The sequence below is a fragment of the Xiphias gladius genome, chromosome 11 (genome assembly GCF_016859285.1).
Source record: "Xiphias gladius isolate SHS-SW01 ecotype Sanya breed wild chromosome 11, ASM1685928v1, whole genome shotgun sequence".
Taxonomy (NCBI): Eukaryota; Metazoa; Chordata; class Actinopteri; order Istiophoriformes; family Xiphiidae; genus Xiphias; species Xiphias gladius.
This window is the reverse complement of record NC_053410.1, coordinates 7,327,512-7,353,057: the sequence shown is the minus strand read 5'-3', so window position 1 is coordinate 7,353,057 and position 25,546 is coordinate 7,327,512. Positions and strand designations below refer to the sequence as shown.

At 40.0% G+C, this 25,546-nt stretch overlaps 1 long non-coding RNA gene across 1 annotated transcript in view; it reads left to right on the top strand.

Annotated features, from left to right (window-relative positions):
* The window catches only part of LOC120796418, a 92,908-nt gene that overhangs the window by 5,518 nt on the left and 61,844 nt on the right, over positions 1-25,546 (top strand). Inside the window, exon 2 of the long non-coding RNA XR_005708381.1 lies at positions 19,656-19,705. This is a non-coding gene — a long non-coding RNA (uncharacterized LOC120796418). The remainder of the gene's footprint in view (positions 1-19,655; positions 19,706-25,546) is intronic.

Sequence of the window (25,546 nt, the reverse complement as noted above, 5' to 3'; positions counted from 1 at the left end):
GAGTTACATTCAGTTTAACTTATCATCGTTTAATGTGAGAGAGGAAAATACAGCAAGAAGCAAGAGCCTGAGTAGACCTAAATAATGATCAGTCATTTTAACCTGCATAACCTAAGGTAATATGACATAGCCAGAACTGTTTCCTATCATGCTCAGTGGGGTCTGAAATTCAAATGCAGAAGCTGAAGAAACCACAGAATCTATCAAAGTTGGAAAGGAGACTAGAAAGTGCGTAAGAAAAGGGCAGAGAGAGGGTTGTTACTATTCAAACCAGTATCACTACAGAAAATGGAAGTGAAAACAAACTCTAGTCACAAGGTATTAAACATTAACCTGCATCAACTGGTGCAACAGAAATGAGCTATAAATACAATGACATTATCACCTTTTTCATGCAGCAAGCTTGTTAGCAAACAGTTGCTGACGGTGCAACATTAGCATTCATTTGGAGTCACATTTTGTGTCCATCTGATGAAAGTAAGTCTAACATCCGCCTTTCTCTTACGTCAGTTTTTGGTCTCTACCAACTCCTGATGGAAATGTCTGGCTCTTTAGCTGCTTAAAAGTTCCACCATGTTCAGCAGCTCGCCGCTAACTTTGTCTGCCATTTTGAGTATCGGTAGATGATATATAGTTGGTTCATCAGAGGTTTTTTTATTTTTATTTTTTATTTTTTATTTTTTTGCTGAAAACGGCTGCCTGTTCTGGCTGGCAATGACAGTATATAAGAGCAGTGAGAATAAACCAAAACTGTAAAGGTGCGACCGGAAAAACCAAAACAGTGACCTCAAAGACTCTAAAACGCCCTGTACACCTGAGAGGAACTGCAGAGTCAGATAATTCCCCCTTTCACATACATGTAGTCATTTGATGCATTTCTAATATGAAAATTGCCTAATTGAAGGTCCAAGCATACAATCAGAAACTCTTAAGAAAATTCCTGGGCAGGCCAAGTTACTCCCAACAGGACAACTGAGCTTGCAGCTACCACCCACAGAAGAGATTTCAAGGCTTCAACTGCTGCTGCCTCAGACTGCACTAAAGTAGTTGTGCGGCTTCACTTTCCTGAGCACGCAGTCAGCAGATGTCTTTCAAGGCAACTTTTGCTCTTTATGTTGCAGAGAGAGAGAGAAAGAGAGAGAGATGGAAACCATAGATAGCTCTTTCAAATGAAAGTATACTTTGTGTCTATTTGTGCAGCGAAAAAAAAACAAATGAGTAGGCAGCTTCTACATTACACACATGCAGTACTGAAATTACCTCGAGTCATCTCACTGTCACATTTGCAATCCTTTTTGGCTCCAATGCAGCCTCAAATATGGCTTCTTCATTGGTCAGACTAGCTATGAATTAGAGCTGCCACTACACAGGAATGTTATTAACTTTAAACTCTGCTAATACAGCGCAGATTGTGATCTAGTGCATTTGATTAAGATGCCTCACTGGTTGAACCATAGCACATTTGTTGTCTATGGGAGGCATTTAACCTCAAAGACCCTGAAATATCTACAGCGTTCAAAAATCTTGCAGCTGCACCTCCATTTTCACGGTCTCACTTCAGTTGAAGGAGTACCTTGTTCCTCTGTGTGTTCCTCCTCTTTTACCACCTTTGGTCTCAATGAATCCTTTTCCAACCCGCAGTGGATAAAGTCACAGATGCAGTGTGGTTTTTCTTGACGCTTTTTAAAGCTGGATTTTCACTCGGAAGCCACCGTGTATTATTTCTAGCAGTAGTAGTTTCAGCTGGTATTTTTTTTTGGGGTCTCGTGATGGTCTTAATGGAATAGTTTGACATTTTGGGAAATATGGTCATTTGCATAGTTAGATAAAAAGATCAATACGAATCTCATGGCTGCGTGTTACACATGAAATAAATTTTTTTTTTTTTTTAACACAGCCGTGTACACTGCAAACAGCTGCCTTCTGTGGTAGAAACCAACGCATAAGTGGTGTAAGGCCTAGGTGAGCTGCAGATTCAGGTGATGATTCCCTGTAGGTCCATCACTGTGGGCAACCCCTTTCACATTGTCATTTGATACATTGTTGTTATTAAAAAACTGACTATACAGTGGAGCTAAAGCCAGGAAGCGATTGCCCTAGCTTAGCATTAAGACAGGAAATAGAGGGTAACAGCTAGCATGGCTGTCTCCAAAGTTTAAAAAAAAAAAAAACACCTAACATATATACACTGTGAGACTCCAGAAAAATCCCTGCGCTGCTAGTTGTCAGGAAATAGTTACACCTTGTAACTCCCCCTAAAACCACAAAAGATCATTTTTAGAGTTTCCGATAGGGCTAGATACAACATGTGTATTAGCGACTTTTTAGAGGTTCTGATAGGCGTATTTTTGAACTTCGGACAGAGCCAGACTAGCTTGTACCCCCTATTATCCAGTCTTTATGCTAAGCTAAATTAATCTCCTCCCGGCCCTATTTTTAGGCGAAATTCTGTATTCAGGGAATAAGTTTTAACCCACTACAGGTCTTCTTTCTTTTTCTTTTTTTCCTGAGGAAGACCTGTAGTCAGTCAAAACACTGACCTATTGACCTGTCCTATCCAGCACCTATCCCACCACTGAAGGTTTTGTAGATGTGCACAAGACTACTCTAGCATTTTATTTAGAAATGCTGAAAATCTGCATAAAATTTGTCAATTATAAGTGCTAAAAGCTGTCAGTACCATGTTGACTGACAGGATTTCTTGAGTCTGCATTGAGTTCAGCTCAAAAGAATACTGTAGTGAGTGTACAGTACATGTGTCACATCGTGTGTCTGTTAATGCAAACACATGCGTCACTCACACCACAGGGACAATAGCACTTCCTCTTTTGTCACCGTCAAAGCCTTGATTTTGACATAATACCTCTAAAAAAAAAACTAAAAAAAAAAACTAAAAAAAAAAACCCCCAACTTCTCAACTTTTCAGGAACTAATAAGAGCAGCCTTGTTGTAGCTTGACAGACGTGGTTTTAGATTTCAGATTAGCCAGTGGAGTGTCGAGCCCATGCGTTAGTGAGAAACAGGATCCTTCTATTGGGGTTAAAAAATGAAAACCACAAAATCTACATTTTGAGATTTTCACATGACAAGAGCGTTGGTTCAGTGAGGATTTTGTGCAAGTGCGCCCAAGAGTGTAGCTGAATGTGTGTCTATATTCAGTGACTTGTGTATCCAAGTGTTAAGGCCTGTATCCTTTTTATCCTTTAATTTTGAAGGTAAAGTGAAAGTACAGCGGAGGCAAGCTGATTAGCCTAACTTGTCAGCAGCATTCCTGTCTTATCACACAGTATATGTGCTAAAATCTTATCAGCTGATAACTTGCAAAACGTGTCGTTTACGTGGGTGGCTGTCTTATCACTGGTGTGTGTTGCGTCGCTTCCACCGAGCAGGCCTTGAAGAAGGTTGTGTTTTCATTCTTGCCTGTTTCACATTTGTACCTCGCCACAAGAAATCAGCTCATGTGATTTTGCCCATGATCCAGATCTGGGATTTCAACCATTAGGTGATTTTGTGTTTTTTTTTTTTTGTTTTCTTTGTTTGTTTGTTTTCTTTAACCTTAAGAATTGTGCCGTGTTTATGTGCTAGTGTCCTGCATTACCATAAGGTGTATTTGCTCATTAGTAGTACTGCAGAACGTCTCTGGCAGAAACATGTTTCATTATCATTTTTCATTTTTAGTATTTCCTATTTTTTTATTCAATGGCTTTTTTTTTTTTTTCTTGTTAAATTTGATAATGTACATGTGGAGCTTTTATATCCTGATTTTTGTGTGTGTGGAGGTTTGGACTCTGCAGCGAGCCGTGTACAGTAGTTGGTCAGTGAGACCACCAGGAACTGGTCTCTTTTCACTTTCAGTCCAGTCGGAGAAACTGCAGTGACTTCAGCAAAAGTAACACCATTCACTTTCATGCCTTAATAGGCAACACTTACATGTATCTTATCGGCACTTGAACTCCAAGATTTCAGATTAGCCAGTGGAGTGTCGAGCCCATGCGTTGGTGAGAAACAGGATCCTTCTCTTGGGGTTAAAACATGAGAACCACAAAATCTACATTATGAGATTTTCACATGACAAGAGCGCTGGTTCAGTGAGGATTTTGTGAAAGTGCGCCCAAGAGTGTAGCTGAATGTGTGTCTATATTCAGTGACTTGTGTATAAGAGTGTTTAGGCATGTAAACTCAAAAAAAAAAAAATCATCTTCCTTGAGTTGACAGTGAATTGCTCTTGTCAGAATTGTAGTAATAAGTTCACTCACACCCATAATACACAAAGGTTTTTTTGAGGGCAGGTTTTGTTGTGTAACCACACTGGTTTACAGTTAAAACTACTGGTTTCCAGTAAGATGCTGCCTCAGGGTGCAGCTGGGAGGATGGAGGATGTGTGACAGTTCTTGTGCAGATGCCACTGAAGGGTTAACTGTCTCACACTGCAATTTATTGGTAACTAACGGCTGCCTCAAGTGTGCCGTACATTACTACTGTGGGGTTTTTAGTCAGAGCTACTGGTTTCCAGTAAAGACCTGCACCCAGTGGCTTCATAGCAGAGGAAGTGGTGGTGGTGGAGTCTGAAACTCTGTTCAGAAAAAGGAAAAAAAAAAAAAAAGTTTTCAAGCGTCAATTGCTTATCTTTTCATGCAAAATGATTCTTGCCTCACATGCATTTACATATCTGCTTTTTATTTAATTGATCTGAAGCTACAGCAACTTCCTGTGAGCACACACAGTGAGAGAAAAGGTCAAAGCCACAGCGTACTGCAATGAACAGAGCAGATATGCCTGTTACATGCATCTTAGTATTGCACCCCTTGATCATGCAAGACGCATGACTTATTCTCAAAAGCAGCTTTGACGCAATATTTTTATGTCACAAAAGTGACCAACAAAGAATCTGACCTGAGTTTCTGATGGTTAATCGCTCAAGTTTGAGGTTTGAAAAGGTTCAAAAGTAGGAAAAAGACATCCTAATCCCATCCCGTCAATCCTATCCTTTTTTGATTCTGTACAATATTTAGTGCACCACATTTTGCTGAATGTGAATGGTTGTGGGGCCAGTGTCACCACCCTGTGCTATACACTGGTTTATAGCGCCACTTAGTGGTAAGGCACAGACATGAGATTTAGTGCAGGGGTCCATATCTGCCTAATATCCACTCGCACACTGTAGGTAGCAGCTGCAGCAAGCGTCTCCCTTTATTTTCATGTTAAACACAGCAGGTTAATATAACGATACAGCTTCTCAGTTGGGAGTATCTGCTGCTGCTTTGTCTTATGTGATAGTAAAGTTTGGTTTTAGACTATCAGGTGGACAAGACAAGCAATCTGAAGATGTCACCTTGGGCTCTGGGTTCTGGGCGTCTTTCTGACATCTTACAGACTGGGCAATTAATCGATTTTAATCAAAAGAACAATCGAGAGATTAATCAATGAGGGAAATAATTGTTACTTGCAGCCCTACACTCCACTCCATGCCCCAGGTATCCACATTCAGCCTCCAGGACCACTCTGCCTCCATCTGCTGTTTGAGTTTGAGAGCTGCTGAAATTGAAACCTCCTTTCAACACTTTAATCACCCCTTAAAATTTTCTTTAAAAAACAAAAAGGCTTTATTAATGTTAACCAGAGTTTTTTTTATTCCTCCAGTTCTGTTTTATTTCTTTATTTTATTGTAATTTTACTTGTCAGATTGTGTAGTCAAAAAAGGTTGAAATCTTGATTTTTACCTATAGAGCTTTTGGACCTTGACAAGAAAGGCAGGCATCTACTTTTTTTTTCTTTCTTTTTTTCATTTATTTAACACGGACAATACAGATAAATGTTGTCACATAAGGAGAAGCAGATGGAGTATACATCGGGCATCTAGCTGAAGTTAATTTACAGCTTCCGTCCCTGGTTTGGCTTCTAAATTCATGTTAATACGGATAAACAAATAAGTGGATTAAACAGACTGTGAAGCCACATGTCTATATGCCTGTGTCTACATGTGCGTGTATTGGTACATGACTGTGCATAAAAGGTGTTGTAGCATGTGTGTGTGAGAGTTTGAGTATGTGTGTATACAGTATGTAAGCATAAATGTAATGTTTTTAAGTATCAGTGTAGAAAATAAAATCTCTGCTTCGTAAAATTGCACATTTGTGGGTCAAAATGGCAGCAATTCTTGACTGAGGGACTTTAGCTTATATCTTTACACAAAAATCTACTTATGTGACATCCCCAAACCACACTGAACCCGATTTTTAAGGCACCTAAGACGCAGTTATATTCAAGCCACACTGATATCGGTAGGAAAAAAACATATCCACAAAAAGGTACTGTTGCAGTCCGTCTTTAGGTAACTGCTCATTATTTGGAGGCTGTATTTTATTCTGAACATCTCAGTGACTACTAAGTTTAAAGTAGAGGAAATACTCACCGGAGAAAAATGAAACACAAAATGTCCCTGTTGTCCGTAGTGTGGGGTCTGCTTGGCGCCAGAAGAGGGCAGTGTTTTCCACATCATCCCCATCAGAATTATGGCGCAGTGTGTTTATGCCCTTGAGCATCACCACAGTCTGAGGAGGCTTTCAACCTCTGTCGTTTCCAGAGAGGGAAACTGAACATTTGAATCCCCGCCCCCTGGGGGATGAGAGGTATTGATTGGTTGTTGGGGGTCGGCTGGCGTTACTGATTGGCGTACTTGCAGGCAACAATGGAGGAGAGTAGTGAGAAGCAGTCAGGTTTTGGTTCACACAGTAGATCAGCGCAGTGAAGGAAGAGAGGGCTGTGGCAATGCATTAGGCTATCAGAGAGTGTGTGTGTGTGTGTGTGTGTGTGTGTGTGTGTGTGTGTGTGTGTGTGTGTCCTCCATAGTAAGTATTGATTGAGCTGCAGTTGGAAGTTTTTCCGGTATCACTGGGAAAGAGGAGCAGTTGTACCTGTTTAGGCCTCTACGAAGGCTCTTAATATACTTTCCTTAAAGGAATATTCCACCCAAAATCTTCTCTTAGCTATAAAAAGATTATAGCTTACTCATCTGAGTAGTTCAGTTGCTGCTTTCAACTTCAGTCCGTGTCCGTTGCAAATGTACTCCAACAGTGAAACAAGACCAAGAGTCAAATGCTAACATCAGCATGCTAACATGCTGATCATTTTAATGTTACGGTATAATGTTTACCATTTTCACCGTCTTAGTGGTGAAAGATTGCTAAATTTCACTAAACACAAAGTATAGCCATGGGAACCTCTTGACTAAACTGCATATAAAAGTAGTTCAAATGAACTCCACCTCAACCCGCTGGTTCCACGTTTGCATCAGTATTAACAATCTACTCATGTAATATATAATAATATATCAGTCACATTTTTCTCCAGAACAATGAGCAATTAAGATCTGAGTACATCTTCCAGCACTGATAATGAGGCTGTAATGGGGATCACCAAAATGATCGCGGGTCCTCCTTAGGGGAACATGAATGCGTGTACCGAATTTCATGGCAGGCACCAAGAGAGCAACCAGTGCTCTAGAGCTGAAATGATGAATTGATTTATTCAACTGACAAAGTTAACTGGCTGCAATTCCGATAAGTGTTTCATTGTTTAAATCATTTTTAAAGCCAAAATGTCCACAACCCATTGGTTTTAGCTCCGCCAATGTGCAGATATGCTAATTTCTCTCGTTTTATTACAAGAATAAACTCATCATTTTTGGGGTTTTTTCACAGATAAGACAACAAAAGCAGTTTGAATAGGTTAACTCGGGTTTCAGGGAATAACCCGTTTTCCCACTATTTCTTGACATTTAAAAAAAACAAACAAAATCAAAGTAATAACAGACATATGAAAAGCGTTGGGTGCAGTGTCTGACACTCCTGGGGGTTTGGGGCCCCTCAATGCCTGGTTGGTAATCCAGCCTTGGGAGTCCCCGTTGGAATTAATTGTTACTGACATGAATTCAAACAGACCACAGCTGCTGTTGCCTGTCAAAGACAAATATGCTAACTTTTCACAACCGCTCAGGATCGCAATAATACTCTTCTTAATGTTGTACATATGCAGTGAATTATTCTAAGGTCAATATTACTATTTCCCATCACGTAGATGATTTTCCTGCTTTTATCATGCGTGACATACTTGCTATTTCTCAATTGTTAGTTGTCTAAATTCTGCATAAGTGTAAATTACTCCCCCTCAGAAAGATGGTTTATTTATAATGTGGCTTCAATTTCCATTGAACTGTCAACACCAGCAGCGGGCAGAAGAGTCTGCATTTGGTTCGACTGGACTGTGATTGGCAGATCCTGCCTAATTCAAGTGAAAATTTAATTTTCGAGAGCAAAATGTGAAAGTGAGACACAGACCTGGACCTGGAAACTTTGGCTTCGTTTGTTTTGAATCAGAAAGAGGAAAACAGACACCTCCTCCAGCCCAGTCTCGCTCTTAAATACGAATGTGAACCGAGTGTGTAGGCTTATGGTCTGATGTTTCTGATGAAACTTTTGCGAAATGCGGCTACATGGAGATGGGTTACCTTTACTGACCTAATTAGAAGTTTTTCATGCTGTATGACACTTAGCTGGAGTAAATGACAATGCAGTGCTGAACAAAACTGATTTAAAAAAAAAAAAAAAAAAAAACTGATAGGGATGGGAAATGTAAGTGCAAAGATCGAAAATGAACTGAAATTACACTGGAATCGTCCTTTATGGTGATTTTAAGATGGGCAGGTCAGTCACTTTATCACAGAATGACTTGTGAAATGACTGAAGAATTAAAAACTGATCCTATCTAATAAACAGGGACTGAACTGATCCTACTCTCTCTCCCAATGCGATTCTAATACCTTAACAACCTTCTAGGCTTATGTAAATTTTAATCATTTAGTTCTTGATGGTTTATAAAATTGTGTATATACACTAGGATAGCATTGTCATTATCAATTAATCTGCAGATCATTTTCTCAATTAACTGATTGATCATTTGGTTTATTAAACATTAAACAGTAAAAACAAACAAACAAAAAGAAAAGGTCTTTTATTGTCGAACAGTCTGAAAATCCAATATTTTCAATGTACTTTGTTGTAACACAAGTAAAAGTAGTAAATTCTCACATTTGGGAACTCAGAGCCATGAGATGTTTGGCTTTTTGCTTGAAAAATAACCCAAACGTTTAATTGATTATAAAACAAATAGTTGCCTCGGACAAATGTCTTGCTGATTCCCAGTTTAATGAGGTCAGAATTGGCACACATACCAATCCAGTATATCAGATTAGTTCATTCGAGTTTCAGTGAGACTGAGTCACTGCTAGACCTACGTCGGAGAGAAAGACATCCCACCTGCAGCATCAAGCCTGGTGGTCTCACTGTGCCATTAATCATGGTGGAAACAGACACATTTTTATCTCTTTCTGTCACACTCACTCAGCCCACTGGACCTCACACGCAAGTCTGGGAACACACACAAAAACCTCCCACACCGATATACAGACTCACAAGATGCGGACTTTGGTAACGCCCCGCACACACTCACACAGACACAGGATAATCCACGTTTTCCGAGGCAGAAGCTGGCTAATCAGAAGTACAATAGTGTCTCAGTGTACCACCTGGAAACTAATGGTGTTTAGACGCATGAGGAGGTGAGTCAGATCCTCTGCTCCCTCTGACTCATGGCTCAGACCCAGACTGGACGTTCCCAGGCTGGATGGAGGAGGAGGAGGAGGAGGAGAAGGCTAAGTTTTGTGGGGAGACGGAGGGAATGTGGGAGGACAGAAGAGGGAGTGAGGCAGGGAAAAAATTTTGCAGATGCAGACAAAGTAAGATAAACACTATAATGTAATATATACTTGGGGCAATGATAAATTTTTGTCGCGACTGTCTTGGTCATTTTAGAGGGCATAGCTGGCCTGTGTTGCTAAGTAAATAAAAGTAATCACATCAGTGTTGCTGAGTGACCACTGGTTGTCTTTGATAATGCGGTTTTCCTGTGTTTAGTGTCTCCATGACTTTTCATATTTTTTTTTGCAGAGTTTTCGACTGATGCAACAGTCAATCAAGCAGCAACCGTCAAGCCTTAGCGTCGCTCTGTTCTGATATTTGGTTTTTAAACTCACTTGCGAAAATGATGACTTCATTTACAGAAGCTGCCCCCTGAACCTCAGGTGCATCACTCACAGAAACCGTAACATTATTTACCGTGACACAGCCCCAGTATTCTCAGAAATACACTCACGAAAGTTTCAGAAATCATACGGCCTGTGCCAAATGAACCACATCAAATTGGTACACTTTTAACTGCAGGGATTGATCGATGTACAGACATGATGCATAAATATACTGTGACAGTTACAGAAAAAGAGAGAGACAGTAAATGGGTGTGTGGGTGCTGGTCCAGTCCCTCTTGTTTTGAAGTCTCCGCTTCCCTCTGCCCGACAATGTTTCCATGGCAGAACATCATCAGAAAAATTGTTCCACTTTACGTCAACACAGCAACAGCAGCAACCAGTAATGGCAAATTCATAGTTTAGAGGACAGAGGTGGAAGTGTGGTTTTTAGGAGATGGAAAGGACTGGTGGAGACACGGCCTGATGGAAATATTTTTGCTCAAATAATTGCCCCTGTTGTCCGTTGCTTTTTCGCCTGCAATAAGATATAATCTCAGCATACTGTGGCTTTTGGAAGCCAATGACCAGAGACGAGTTGGGTGAAGCCCAGTATTTTTAACGAGAGTGGGAGGATGGTACTAGAGTTGAATTTGAGGCTAAATCAAACAATGAACAACTATTCATTTCAATAAAGCCTCTGCCCTGGATCAGAGGAAAAGAGGGAGTGAGTCTTTATTAACAAAGGGGCTGAAAGGAAGCAAGAAAATGCCTCCCCTAGTCAGGTTATGTAGTTTTCTCAGCTTGGATAGAGGATTAATGATCGAGGAGAAACTATTAGCAGTTTTAAGGCATCACTTCCTTTGCTGCCACAAACCTTTTATTGAGTTTACTTTTGAAGTAGTTTTCCCTCAGGATGAAAACACTAGCTTCAGTGTGAAAAAATCTGTACTAGTGTAACCCTAAACTTATCTTATGTGACTAATGATAAGATATAGTGCTGTTAAAGTTAGGCTTTTATAGCTTGTTGTGTAAAGTTATACGGTGTTTGTCACTGATGATACACTACCGTTACCTTCTCCTTCTGAAAAGGAAGTTACATACAGCAAATTTAACTTTTTTAGTTTTTTACTTTTTGTGTTTAATGCAGGATCAGTTTTGCGTTGCTTTGTGTGTTCGAGCACACATCTAGAAAATTCGCTATAGTCACCATGACACTGACGACACAAGACAGGCTCATGTTTTCAGTTATTTCCCGGAGGTTATACATATAGTGCATTAACCGTGACACAATATATTATATACCCTGGACCGACATTAATGTTAATGTATCGAGCAGATTAGCCTTTAGTGGAGTACATCTTCCATGCTGAACGCACAAGAAACAATATTTAGCTACCTTTTTGAATTGAACCTTGGCTGTTACATGACTAACAACATTACATCAACGCTACTATGCGGTGACACTCTTGGGTGAGGTTGCTGAAAGAAGTAACACACTTCACTCCTGGGGGTTTGGTGTATCCCATTGGCCTAGCACCCAGGAGTGAGGGCAGCAGTTGGGCCCCTCTCACCTGCTGAGTCAGCAGGATGCCTTGCAGAGTGAGGAAATGGAAGAAACTTCTGGTCTGGTTGCTCAAGACAGACACACATGTTGAGAGTATAAGTGACTCAGTGCTGATGTAGGACAAAAATACAGTTGCAGCTTCCAGCCGTCAGTGGCAGCAGCTGAGTTCAGTGCTGCTGTAAGTGAGGAAGAAATGGTTACACGCCGTCTTGGATTTTAGATGGGTTGAACTTACTGTTTGCTAGCTCGGTCATAGCATAGCAACTAGGCATGGTTAGCCCGTCACGCAGTGAGAACATGGAGGTTTTTTGCCTTTTTTAAAAATTCCTTTCCAAAACTTAAAAACAATGGTTTTGTATGTGTAAATGGTGTGCAATACTCCCACTGTAGATCTGCGTTGTGCTGGGGTGTGGCAAATGAAGGCTCGGAAGACAATGCTGGGTCTGTGGTCCTTTTTTACTGGCACTAAGGTAAGATATTCACAAAGCAGAGAAAATCGGCTCAGCAAACAAACAACCCACAAATAGGGCAGAGATTTACGCTAGAAAGGAGACAAACCCTACAGAAAAATATTACCCTCGCACATAGAGGTGATTTAAAACCCTCACAGAGAGAAAAAGACTTAATACAGAACAAAATACTGCTGTTAGATAGCATGTATATTCACAAGACCAAGTCTGTAAAGCTTAATCGTGCAAAGATACACTTGTCACCCAAACTACACATGCTGAAGCTAAGGGAATGTGTACATTAAATGATTTGGTGGAATTCAGACACTCATATTAACCTGTTACATCTGCTCTAACCAAAGCCCCTACTGCTAGAATGCCTGGCCTGGCTAGCTAGATCAAATTGGCTCAATCTTCCAGTGGTAGTGGTCATTTCAGTCAGAATAATCAGCGGTTGGCGGTTATACAACTTTATGACGTCGTGGGTTTTGTTTTTTGTTTTTTTCTGCTGATAGGCTTTGTTCATTTTTGATAAACGTATGCTAGCTGTTCCCGCCTGCTTCGTTTGAGGGAATGTAGGCTAAACATGGACCTATGGCTCAAAAGTGCACACAGGGTGGAAAATGATATTTGACTGATATTTTTATCTGACTCTGCAAAACAGCAATGATATAATAATCTTCATTTGGATAACACTTTTCAAATGCCAAGCTGCAAAGTGTTTTCTACAAGGCAGTTGCCAGATAAAAATAATCATAATAAAACACAAAACATGAAAGTACGACATAAGGACAATAAAAATCAGTTTTTTCAGTTACTGTCAAACCAGGATTAATAAATTAAAGTGTTAAGATGGCAAATAATTCCTTAAACAATAGTTAGTTTTTATAATGTTTAAACCATGGTCAAATGACACAAAATATGAAAGAGCTGCTAATGCTGGCAAATCCCACTGAGAATCAACACCTCACTCTGAGTTTTAGACGCTTCCTGCTCATTCTTGTTTGACTAACTGATATAAACAAAAAAATACCAATTTACCAGTAAAACCATGGGCAGATGCTGACTGTCCCGTGGTGATCTGGCTTAGGAATGCTCTGCCCGCACCCTTAAGCTCTGCTGATTCTGAGGATTCTTTTAAAAGGCAGCTAAAGATATCTGGGTAATCTGTTTGCACCAGGTCTGTATTTTATGTATTTATTGTGTATTTTATTGTGTATTTTATATCTTTTATTATGTGTTGTGATTTTAGCTTAGTACTTTTGACTTGGCTTGAGCGGCCTCTCCATCTTCTATGTTCTTCTTCTCTTGTAAAGCACTTTGTGACGTTTGTCTGTGAAAAGCACTATAAAAATACATTTTACATATTTACTACAAACTTAACGTACTTGTTTTATGCTGTTGGTTTTTTGCTAACGTAACACAAAAGCCTAAAGAAATGAAAGTTGCTATTTCGAATTATGATCTCAGGGATACAATCAGAGGTACTGTTTAAGTGCTGCAGGCTCACCCAACCACTGCCGAAAGGCTGATTAAAATGTCATGAAAATCCAGAAATAATACAGCAACAGTAATACAGGCAGAAGGCAGGGTCTCTGCAGACAGATGCAGACTGACTACTAACCAGCCATAAATAATGACATAGCAGGAAAAATAATTATATGGCATTTTAAAGAGGAAAATCCTGTTCAGGGCCTTGAAAGACTCAGTGTTTCTGTGTGCAGTACAGCTATATTCTTGTCCTTTTTTGAATGTCCCAGATTTATTTTAGACCATCATAGGACACTTAAACTGTTCAAGAAAGCCAGACAGTTCTTATGTGTTTAACAGCCGTTTTAGTAAAAAAGAAACCAGTCTTATTTAGTGATAGGTCTAAAGTATGTTATCTCCTTTTAGTCTAAGAATTAGTTTCCCAATGTGGCCATCAAGTAACCTCTGCTATATCAGCAACGTACAATCTTGACTCTTCAAAATTACATTTGTACTTGAAATCCATTAATAAATGTCATCCAGCTGTAATACATTCATTCATACTACCTGTGAACACACTTGCACGCATATTGTATCTCTGGCACTGAACATGCAACATGTAACAACCATCATACTATGAACTACAGTTTAAACAATACCAGGAGTTTTTAAAAAAAAGTAATACGCTTTTTAATCTTACGGCATTTTATCCATTTACATAAAAATGTTAAGGTCAAATAAAGAGTAGAGCAGAATCTTATTTTAAAGAAGTTCAATCAGCACTTATTCATAGTACAGTTGTACAAATTTTTTTAATAGGCACTTAACCCAAGGCAACGACTGTATGTGGGTTGAAAGTTTGATTCCCACACAGACACTAAAGATAGACAGCTGTCCTATTCATTCTGATATTATGTGTAATGGATCTCCTTGACTCATCCGTAGACCCAGTCTCCCACAATCCTCCCACAATGAGCTCTTTGCTGAGCCAGCATTTCTCAAAGTCTTACTTTCTCTCTTCTTCTATATGTGTCTTCATGTCAGTCTGCCTAGCTGCATGTGATTGAAATAAACAGGCTACAATAAATCAAAAAGTAGATGACCTGACACAAACTCAAACCTGAGGATCGTACCGTTACAGATAACCTGATAACTTATTTAGGAAATTCATACAGTAGAACCCCTGGGTTAACTGAGTACACGATTAAAGCCACTCATTCATTCAAGTGAATAGGAAAGTGGTCTCAGACCTTGGACCCCTGTGTGTGTGTGTGTGTGTGTGTGTGTGTGTGTGTGTGTGTGTGTGTGTGTGTGTGTGTGTGTGTGTGTGTGTGTGTGTGTGTGTGTGTGTGTTTGATTGATTTTTCTGTGTGTGATTGATTGATTTTTGTGTGTGTGTGTGTGTCTATGTATGTATGTATGTATGTATATATGTAAACCAGTTATCGGTTTTATTGTTTTTGGCTGAAGGGTGTAAAAGAATAATATAATAAAAATTTTACATTACCTCCTTATGAGTTGTTTTATAATTACCTACTTAGTAATAATTTATTTATATAAGAGGTCATTGATTGAATATATCTTTGCCATTTCAAGGAATACTGTAACTAGGTATTTACTGGGTCCATGGTTTTCCCAGTAGCTTCTGGGTTGTGACAAGTAGCAAAGATGTTTTTAAAAAAAAATAAAAATTCATTTTTAAGTAGCATTCAGTAATTTCTAGAGCTACCATGTATGTAATTTAGATATTTTTAGTCATGCTAGTGCCATGGTTTTAGGGATGGGAATGTTGGTTTGTTGGTTGGTTGGTCCCGTTTGGTCCAGACAGAAAAATCTCAACAACTTTTTTGATGATTAGCATGAAATTTTATACAGGCATTTATGGTCATTAGAGGATGAATGGTGCGGACCTCGGTTATCCTCTGACTTTTCATCTAACTCCACCTTTTAATTAGTCCAATATTTTGATTCATAACCAAATGCCTGCAGAACTAATTTAATTTTCATCAGCCTCAGCTGCACTTTGTGTATAGACTAATTAGCAAACGTTAGCATGATCGCATGCCAAATGAAGACGATGAACAGGGTAAACATTATTTATGTATCATTAAAGATCATCATGTTAGCATTGTCATTGTGAGCATGTTGGCATGCTGGTGTTAGTGTTTAGCTCAAAGCACCGCTGTGCTTGAGTATATCCTCAGTAGCGTGGCTGTATAATGTTAGTCTTGTTTCTCTGTGTATCATTTGCAAATCGAGGCCCAGCCAGTGTTGTGAAAACTTGCAAGTACCTCATCAGTTGCAATCATGGTTCCTGTTTTGGTGGCTGCTCTACTGACTGAGTTGCAGAAGGTGCCACTTGGCGCCACACCATATATACTACTGCGTTATTTTCGATAATTATTTACGGTATACTGTATTTTAAGGATACTAGAGCTTAATGGTGGAGGGGCTGTAGATTAATAATGCAGGAAGGCAGGGTAGCTTGCCTGGTAGGGTGCCTGGAGCGTCTTATACCAGAAACTGGCATGTACAGTTTGTAGTTCAGCAGTAACACTGCAGAACTGTCATATCCTGTTCATTAGCAATATACAAGCAGAGCTACAGTAGCATCTGGTGCAGTCATCTGTGTTTGTCGCATTTCTGTCACTTCAAGTATGACTACACATAATATTCATGAGACATTATGTTCAAGTCTGTACAGGCTATTGGTATATGAGGATTTTTGTGTGTGTGTGTGTGTGTGTGTGTGTGTGTGTTGTGAAAAGCGTGGGAATTGCAGAGGAGGATGTGTGTATTTATGAAGTTGGCTCAGAGTTCCCATGATTTCCTCCGGATAGAGCTCGACAGGGTGGGAATTCATTTGTATCACAATAACCCCACAGGCAGACTGATTTATACTGTGAATATAGACAACAGAATTGTGGTCAAATCCAGGATTCACACTCTTTGGTATTCTGGAGGATTTTAGGTTGGTTGCCTCTCTGTAGTGCTAATACTTGAAAATTTGCACACTGTATCGGAGGACATGGTTGTGAGCTTACGTCAGACTGAACAAGAGCCTTAAATATCACATATGAGTAAAAGCAACAAGATGATACATACTCAGGATGATACAGTAATTTAGTTTTCACTTTATCTATCTCATTACCGTTGTGTCAAAACGGTTAACCTTTGCCAAGAAAGTACTGGTGAGGCTGAGGGTGCAGATGTTTCAAGTGCTCTGATTTACAAAAAACTAGTCAAAGAAAATGACATGAAACCATTTCCAGTCGAACCCAAGTGAATTAAAAGAATTTACAACTCCCAGTGGCCTGCATGTACTTGGGCCAGGCCTAGTCCGGTTCAGACGAAGAATTGAAGATGTATTCATCTTTAATGACTCGTAGGTCATCATCGGTCACCAGACATGAGCTGTACGTGACAAGCTGCGCTTTCACAGTCAGCCACAATTCCGGTATTGATCTCAGAGCCCTACTGACTGAGCTTCACTCTTCACCCCATGTGGCGTTGACACTATTGCTGTGCTGTGGCTCCGCTCAGAAAAAGATTTTTTTATATTCTTTCACGCTTTGCACGGTTTCAGGAGAAGCGATTTAGAGGGAAGTATACCTATCTCAAACCTAAGCAACCGTGACAAGCCTCCTAAAACTCTTCCTCAAAGCTAGATTTGTGTCTTGCTCCACCCAGGTGTGTGGTGACAAGGCCTTGGTTTGCTAAGGTGTGTTTAAAAGAATAGTTAAACTTTTTGGGAAATATGTTTGTTTGCTTTCCTTCTCAAAGCGAGATGAGAGAGTTGAAAATAACAAGTTTTTGCGAGTCAGAATGAGGGTTAGCTTAGCTTAGCATAAAGACTTATGGCAGGGGGAAACGGGTAACGTGGCTCTTTTCAAAGTTTAAAAGAAAAAAATAGGCCTATGAAATGTTGGTTTAACATTTATGTATGTGATGGAACTATTTCTTGGCAAATGACAGCAGGGCGAGTGGTCTGCAGCATCCTGAGGTCTTGTTGTCACAGTGAAGTTAAACGTGGCGTTTACAGAAAAGAAAACAAAACCGAAACCCTTGCTGTATCAGGCAAAGTGCACTAGCCAGAGAGGCTGGTGTTTGTCAAGAAATAGTTCTCCCCCCCAAAAAAAAAAAAAAAACTTATCATTTTTACCTTTCTGCTTAAGTAACGGGAGATTACAGGAAAACAAACAATATACCATGTGTCAACCTTTTAGAGTTGCTGGTAGGAATGTTTTTTCCCCAGAGCCAAAGCCAGCTGTTTCCACCTTGCTTCCAGTCTTTATGCAAAGCTACGCTAAACATATCCTGCTTCCATCTTCTTACTTAAAGTGGCTAAAATCAAATAACAATGTGAAAACAAAGTGGCAACGTGAAAGGGGCCATTCGTAGTGGTGAACCGATAGGGAATATGACCCCCAAATCTGCAGCTCCCTTGGACACTATGGAGCTATAATAGCGAGTTTCAGCTCGTCGCCTAGCTGTCCAGCGCGCAACATAACCAGTTCTGTTCACTCTCAACACTGCCACCAGCATCGCTTTTGGCTGCCACAGGCAGCTGTTTTGAGTTGGAAGAACTCTAAAATCCCACTGTGCTCTACCTTTTATTATTTAGCGGCTTAACGGCCAGATATTGCCCTCAGCTGGTAGAGACTAAAAACAGAGCTAAAAGAGTGTCAGTGCTGGACTTTCATTCACCAGGTGGCCGGAAATATGACTCTAAATTGATTATAATTTTGCTCCATAACTGCTGGATGTGTAAATAAGCAACTGCTTGCTACCAAATTCACCATACTTAACTTAAAAGGGTGATGATATTTCAATGTCGTGTTTACAATTTGTGTCTGTCGCCCCCAAGTGGCCAAAAAAATTGCTTCCTGCCGGTTTGAAGACCCAAAGTATTTTTTGCTAGACAGGAGCCACTATATAGCTACAAATTACAGTTACAGGGTAATGGTAAGTGCTATATTTTGTTAACAGTAGGATAAGTAGGAAAGGGTTGCAAAGTTAGGTAACTTATTCAGTAATGTCAGCTATGCAGCAGTATCTATATATAGTTTAGCGACCTAAGTTTAGCAACATAAACTACTGGTTATACCAGTACAGATCCCCTGAATGTACTGAATCAAGCATCATCAAGTGTCATCTCACTTTAACACACAGACATGAGATTGGTGTTTATCTTCCGCTTTCACTCTCAGGAAGAAAGCAAATGAGGATTTTTCCCAAAATGTTGACCTAGTCCTTTAAGTGATCTCTTAGCTTGATTTCTCCAGCACTGTATAGTATGGATGTGAAGCAGAGGATAAGTAATGCTTCCCTGAATGGATAAAAGTTAAGAAACCATAGCATACATCTGGGATTTCTGGGAAAAGGGAAAAGCTGTTTATTTCTGATTCGCGCAGTGCGGATTGTGCTTTTTCTCATGACACCACACAGTGAGGTCAGTTCATGGGTCAGCTTCTCAGGCTTTCTCTTACACACATGCACACACACAAACACAGACACATACAGTCCTATATGGGCTCAAGGGTTTGAGTAGTTTGAAGCAGAAAGAGGAAGAAAGATTTTGCATTTTAAATAGGAGATTCTTGTTTTTTGCATGTGTGTCTGTGTGTATGCTTGCCTCAGAAGTTGGCCAGTCATTAGTAGAGAGCTCTTACAGCGTTGGAGGAAGTGGTGGTTACCGATGACTCAGCCAAGCCATGCATTTCATTCTTTCTCTCTCTCCAGTCTCTCTCTGCGCTCTCCTCCCTCTGTCATCTGCCTCTCTCTCTACATTCTATTCATTCCTTTTTTCTGTTCTGGCTCTTTATTTTCTCTCCCCTCATTCTCTCATTCTCCGACCCCCTTCTTTTTTCTCCTCTCCTGATTCATCTTGACCTTTGAAGGTATCTTTTGTAAGTGAGTGTGTGTGTGTGTGTCTGTGTGTGTGTGTGTGTGTGTATGTCTCAGTGTGTATGTCTGTGTGAGTAGGACTCTCAGCAATGTGTGTGGGAAGATAACTGGCTTCCTTTAGAGTGATTAAAACATTCCTTCTCTCTTCTTTTTCCTCTCTCCTTTCTTTCTCTGCCCTTCTTAGTTTTCAGTGAAGACTTTCTGATGAAGAGGATGATGAAGTCCGACAAACTGGTGAGTGAAAGCGAGCTGGACATCAGTTTTTTTTCAATATTGGCTGGTATTTATTAAGCTAAGAAGGAATGCAGGAAACTCTTTTAATGTATGGGCTGGTCGAGGTTAATTGTTCCGTCATTTTGGATAGAATTTCTACTTTAGGATGTTTGGTAAAACAAACCAAAATTTAAAAAAAAAACCTAATTTGAAGTTGTTTATTTGTAAGGTTGGAGAAAACACAGGGCTAAAGAGGAGGAAAGATTCAAGAGCTGGATGGAAAGTATTATAAATGTTTCCAGAACCTTGGTGCATTGCACTGTGTGAAGGGCTGAATGTCTATTTGATGTTACTTTGAGTCCATTTTATTCAAAAAGCAGTTAATACACCCCTTTTTTTTGGTGAACAGATCATAGCGCATGATTTTCCTGGATCAAAAAGTAGCATAGCATGCAAAAACACAGGTTAGGCTTTTGCAGCGATGGCTTAAAAATAGGAAATGTAATGTAAAATCTGACAGTATGATAATCACAGAGCAGATGAGATGAGCACTGTGAGGACGAATGTTTTCAGTTTGTTGGCAGTCAGTCAGATTGTGGCAAATATTGGCTATATTTGGCACTTGGCAAGCAACCCGTTTCACCAAATTTAGTAATGTAATAACAGCGTGACGCACTGAACGCACCTCTGAAGGGCTGAAGTGAAAGTGATGGTGTTATATCTCTTGTTGATATTACAGCAGCTGTCTTCAGATAGAACAAGGTGATCAAAGAGCTCCAACTCAGGAGCACTTCAGTCGCCTTGATCAATCTATGTATAGGAATGAGTCTCTCAGTGACGTTAGCTGGAGTTTCACAGTGTATTGACACACATTATACAAGATCTGTAAGCAGTATGTTATGTCAGTGTACATATGAGGGAGACTGTCAAAAACACAGATCCTGCACTGCACTGCAGATTCACATTTTTGAATCAACAGAAAGGTGCGGTTTTTTTTTTGTTTTTTTTGAGCGGAATAGCTCGAAATGATGACTATTTCTGCACAGATTGCATGCACTTGTGTATCACTTTATATCTATTTAGCGCTCGCCAAACTCATCGCTACATCGGCTCTTCTTAGCATTAAGACAACATTTTGCACCCTCTGGCAGCCACATTGCAGGTCTGTTCTTGGGTGTGCATTAGCTGCAAACCTCCGATTGTGTATCTGATCATATGACTGTTTTCTCAGCAGAATAGGCATGATAAAGATCTATGTGGGTGACAGGTTGGTGATAATTTCTGGATAGTAATCATTTCACAGATGCATGTTCTACTTTGTTTGCCTGATTCTCAGCTAGCTAGCACTGTCTTGAAACCTCCACTCCAATGGATGTATTAAGAGTACTGGTTAACATGTTCCAAGATGGCACCCCGTTCAACCCGGTGAAAGCTGCGCCCTGGGTGCATAAACTGAGGAGGTTGTGTGGACATAATAACTCAAATCGTGACAAGTGAGAGAGTACTTTCGGAGCGTTTCTGACACCCAGAGAATTGTGTTCATTGGTTTAAAGCATTTTCGTTAGTAATGAATGTGTTCGGGGAACAAGGATTTTTGGGCCCATGAGGGCCAAGTGACTTGTAATTCTGACTGTGCCCACCGGGCCAAAATCACCTACAGCCCTGCCTGTTCCTGAGGGGCTGATCACTGCACACTAGTGAACATAGTTCTTGCTAACAGTTGCATCTTACGTCAGTTGCTTTGCTAATTTTGCCTACTGGCTACATGGCTAGCTAAACATCAGTATTAAGGTGTGTTCAGACAAAATGCAAAACAAATTTGCACCTTGTGTTTTTCAGTTTCACATCGCATGGTCGCATTTTCACCTAAATTTGCTCTGCCCCAAATTTGCACTGGGCGAAATCAACTCAATTTGCGTCTTTTTGCATCTTTCCATTGACTTTGCTGCACCCAATTACACTATAATTTCTAGAAATTTATGAGGAAATTATAGAGTGTGATACCCAAAAGTATTTTAACCACTGGTTCCATCATCATATTTCTCTTTAGGATTTTTAGTAATTGTCCCAATTGGTCGCAAAGCCAAGGCAGAGTTAAAATTTAAAAAATGTAGTGAAAATACATACATATTTTTTAATAAATTTATTTGTCAGGGACCATGTACGAAAAACATTCTTCTCACACGAGAGGAGATGCCTTGTACCAGATTTAGCTAGCTAGCTGCTCTATCTGCAGTCTTTTCTGGGTTGGTCTACAAGATACACCATCACTAGAGTGGTTTTGCTCGCTGTTGAAAAAGTAGAAACCACTTCCCCATCATACATTGATCTACTACAGTCCTCGAATAGTGGATTTGCTACACTGAATCTTTTGTCCTATGTTACACCAGAGGGAGGGTTTCCACTGTATGGGAAATAATGTCATTATCAATCCTCTGTGAATTGGATAAAATCACTACAAGCCAATTTTGAGTCTAAATATTAATATTGTGAACCACTAATTGAAAGAATTAAACATTAATATGTATGAGTAACGTGACCAAAAGTCAAGTGCAGTGGTTGCAGTGGTTAGATTTCAGCCTGTTGACGCCATACATATGCTTCTTTATCAGGCTTAAATTTGAGAAAACCATTCAAGAAATCTGTAAAAAATTGTCTGTGTAAAAGGTGAGAAACTGATATTGACAAACCACGTAGAACTGGATGTCTCTGGAAGTCATGGCGTGCTTCGTGTTTACGAGTGCTGTACTGTCCAGCGCTGTCCATCCACAGACGAAGAACCAATATTAAATTTTTCTTTAATTATGCCCGTAAATCCCCCTTCACCTGTTTGCCGTCAGATGCCCGTTCATTAATTTAACGGTCGTTTCCTCACTGGACTCTAATCATAAATGTTGACCTTGGCCCTCACAAATGACAGTCATAGCCAATAACATCAAACTGTGGCCTACAGAGTTGGTCTCAAGAGTTGGTCAGCTGAAAGCACACACACACAGGTGTACAAGCACGCGACACACACACACACACACACACACACACACACACACACACACACTTCAGAAAATTCTATAAATGGTGTCAGTTTCCATATAATTGTCAGAAGAAGCTTCATGTTCGCACACACACACACACACACACACACTCACAAAACACACTCACACCCACCTATGCCAGCCCTGTTCCGTCAAGGCTCCCCCCCGTTTACGGTAAATGTGTGTTTTTGTCATCCGTGGGCCTGGATGAAGTGATGCAGTTAGTTTTGGTATCATGTCCGTAGCTGTGCATCTCCACCGCCGAGAGAGACCGAGAGCACTGCAGCGTGGGTAGGCGTGGGAGGGCTGTGACAGAGATGACTCAGCTCTCTGTTGCCGGGTAGAGAGGCACCAAACACACTCCCACCCCACTTCGTTGAAAAAAAAAAAAAAACACTGTATCTAATGTAGCTGTCATTCATTCCTCAGCCTTGGGTAAAATCGTATCAAAACTGTACTCGGATAATATTTGCATGACGCATTTCCCAGCAATCACGTTCGATCCACTGGAGCTCCGCTGGAGAGTTAGCTGTGTGTAAACAAATGGAATAATAAGTAACAAAACCAGACTGGGAACAAAGAAATACCTGGAAGAGATTCTTATGGTGAGACCAGTGTTAAAATGAGTCCACTAACCTACAATGTTCAATTATATAATAAATAATAAGGTTGCTATTAGCTTTGTTGGTTGGCAAGCAAAGCAACCAACTTGAAGATGTAACTAGCCACTTCTGAAGCTTGTTTCTACCCCAATCAAATTACAAATGTTGCAAAAACAGCACTTAGCAGATACTTTGATTGGCTGACAAGATGACATTGTCTAAACACAGTCACTAATCTGGTGAAAAATCCAACTACTCCAACTGTTTATACACAGCTAATTTGTGACTGCAAATACGTCTCGAAAGAAAAGTAACGCCGACCAGATTACGTCTTAAATTAACAAAGAGAGAAAATAACAAGTTGCAGAAACTTTGATGAGCTTATCAGTAAAATGTTCAACAACAACCTATTGGCTTTCCACCAAAATGTCCAATCTTGCAGCACAATATCTGCCTGTACTGACCACAGCGTTTTTACATTTCTTTTTTATGGTTACGTTTAGACTCTCACAGCCCCTGGCTAAGGTTAGGGAAAGCTAGTGCTCAGGTTTAATACAGAAAACAACATGTTTATTGACATTTAACAGAAACCACGATCCTCTCCAAACTCTAACAAAAGTGCTTTTTTTTTTTTTTGGCTAAACCTAACAACAAACGGGGAATCAGGATGCAAAACCCCAGACTCTGGAGTCAATCCACCCCAAACACCTTCCCGCAACTCCAGTGCGGTTCATAAATATAGTACTTCATTCAATCAGTACAGCAGTCGAATCGACAACTGAAATCCACTTTGCTCCAGATTTTCCAAAAAATAAATATATAAATAAATAAATCAGTAATATGACATTTGATCCAAAGCGACTTAAAAGCGAGGAAGCTTAGAGCTCAGGGTCTTGCCCGTCTACACTTCAGCACACAGACACAGTGAGCCAGGGCATTGAAGCGCCAGCCCTGCGATCAGTGGACAACCCGCTCGACCAGCTGAGCCACTGCCACCCCTTCAATACAAAAGAAATGTAACCACAAGCCATCAAAAACTTGGCTGCCAACCTCTTAACCAGAACGTGCTAAGAGTGAGCACGCTACACTGACTTTAGCTGCACTACACGGGCTCCCTATTACTTTTAGAATTGACTTTTAAAAATCTTTTAATGGTTTACAAAGCACTAAATGGCTTAACCCCAGCCTATATTGCAGTGCTTCTAAAACCACAACGTCCTAATTTCAATTTCTCAATTTTAAATCCTTAATTTAAAAAAAAAATCTAAATACTGGTTTTTACTTGACTTAAACCCCTGTTATTTATTTGTTTCAAATATCCCTGTTGCTGTTTTATGACTGTTTGTGTTTTATTGTCTCGTTTAATTTGTGTGTACAGCACCTTGAGTTGCAACCACTATATGAACAGGGCTATACAAATAAATAAACTTGAAACTAAAAAATCAGAGAAATGTTGAACATAATCCAGCCAGCGATTACGCTTGAAAGCACAACATAATTTGGAAAACAATATATATAAGTATAATTGAGTAAATGCGGTTGACTCTTCCTGTGTAATGAATTCTGTTGGCAGTCCATGTTATTCAGCTTGTCAAAACACAAATGTGTCCACTCACGTCTTTTCATTTATTTTATATGAAATCGCGCCGCCTGTAAAGTTCGTCATGTTTAGGTTTGAGCTGACTTGAGGATACCTTGTTGTACCTTTTTTGTCTATATCCAGTGGTTTCCCAACTATAAGCATTATGTTGATCCCACAGCTCAGACGAATTTGCTGAAATGATTTCCTATAAGATTTTCCTCGTGTTTGAATGTTGTGAAACCTCAGATTTATTGGTGGAGTATTTTTACCACTGCTGCAGTAACGTACGGAAACGTCGATCGTGTCACCCCCGTGCTCCGAGTCATGCGTCTGTGTGTACCAGTGGCAGTAGTGGTTACAGGGCACGTTCAAGTTAAACGGTGTCAATATGTTTGTTGTGTACATGAGTGGAGTCCATTTGAACCATTATTTACTGTTTAATGACTTTGCCTAGTTTCAGTGCTCTTAACCTATTCAACGCAAAGCTTATTATGTTTTCATGTCACTCGGTTGCTGTGGTTTTGGCCACAGAGTCCCATTTGACTTTGCCGTAGGAACCCTTATGTGTGAATACTGTTATCTTAGTAATTACAATTACAACGATGAAACTGAAACATGGAGAATTTAATTTCAAAGTGTAACTTTT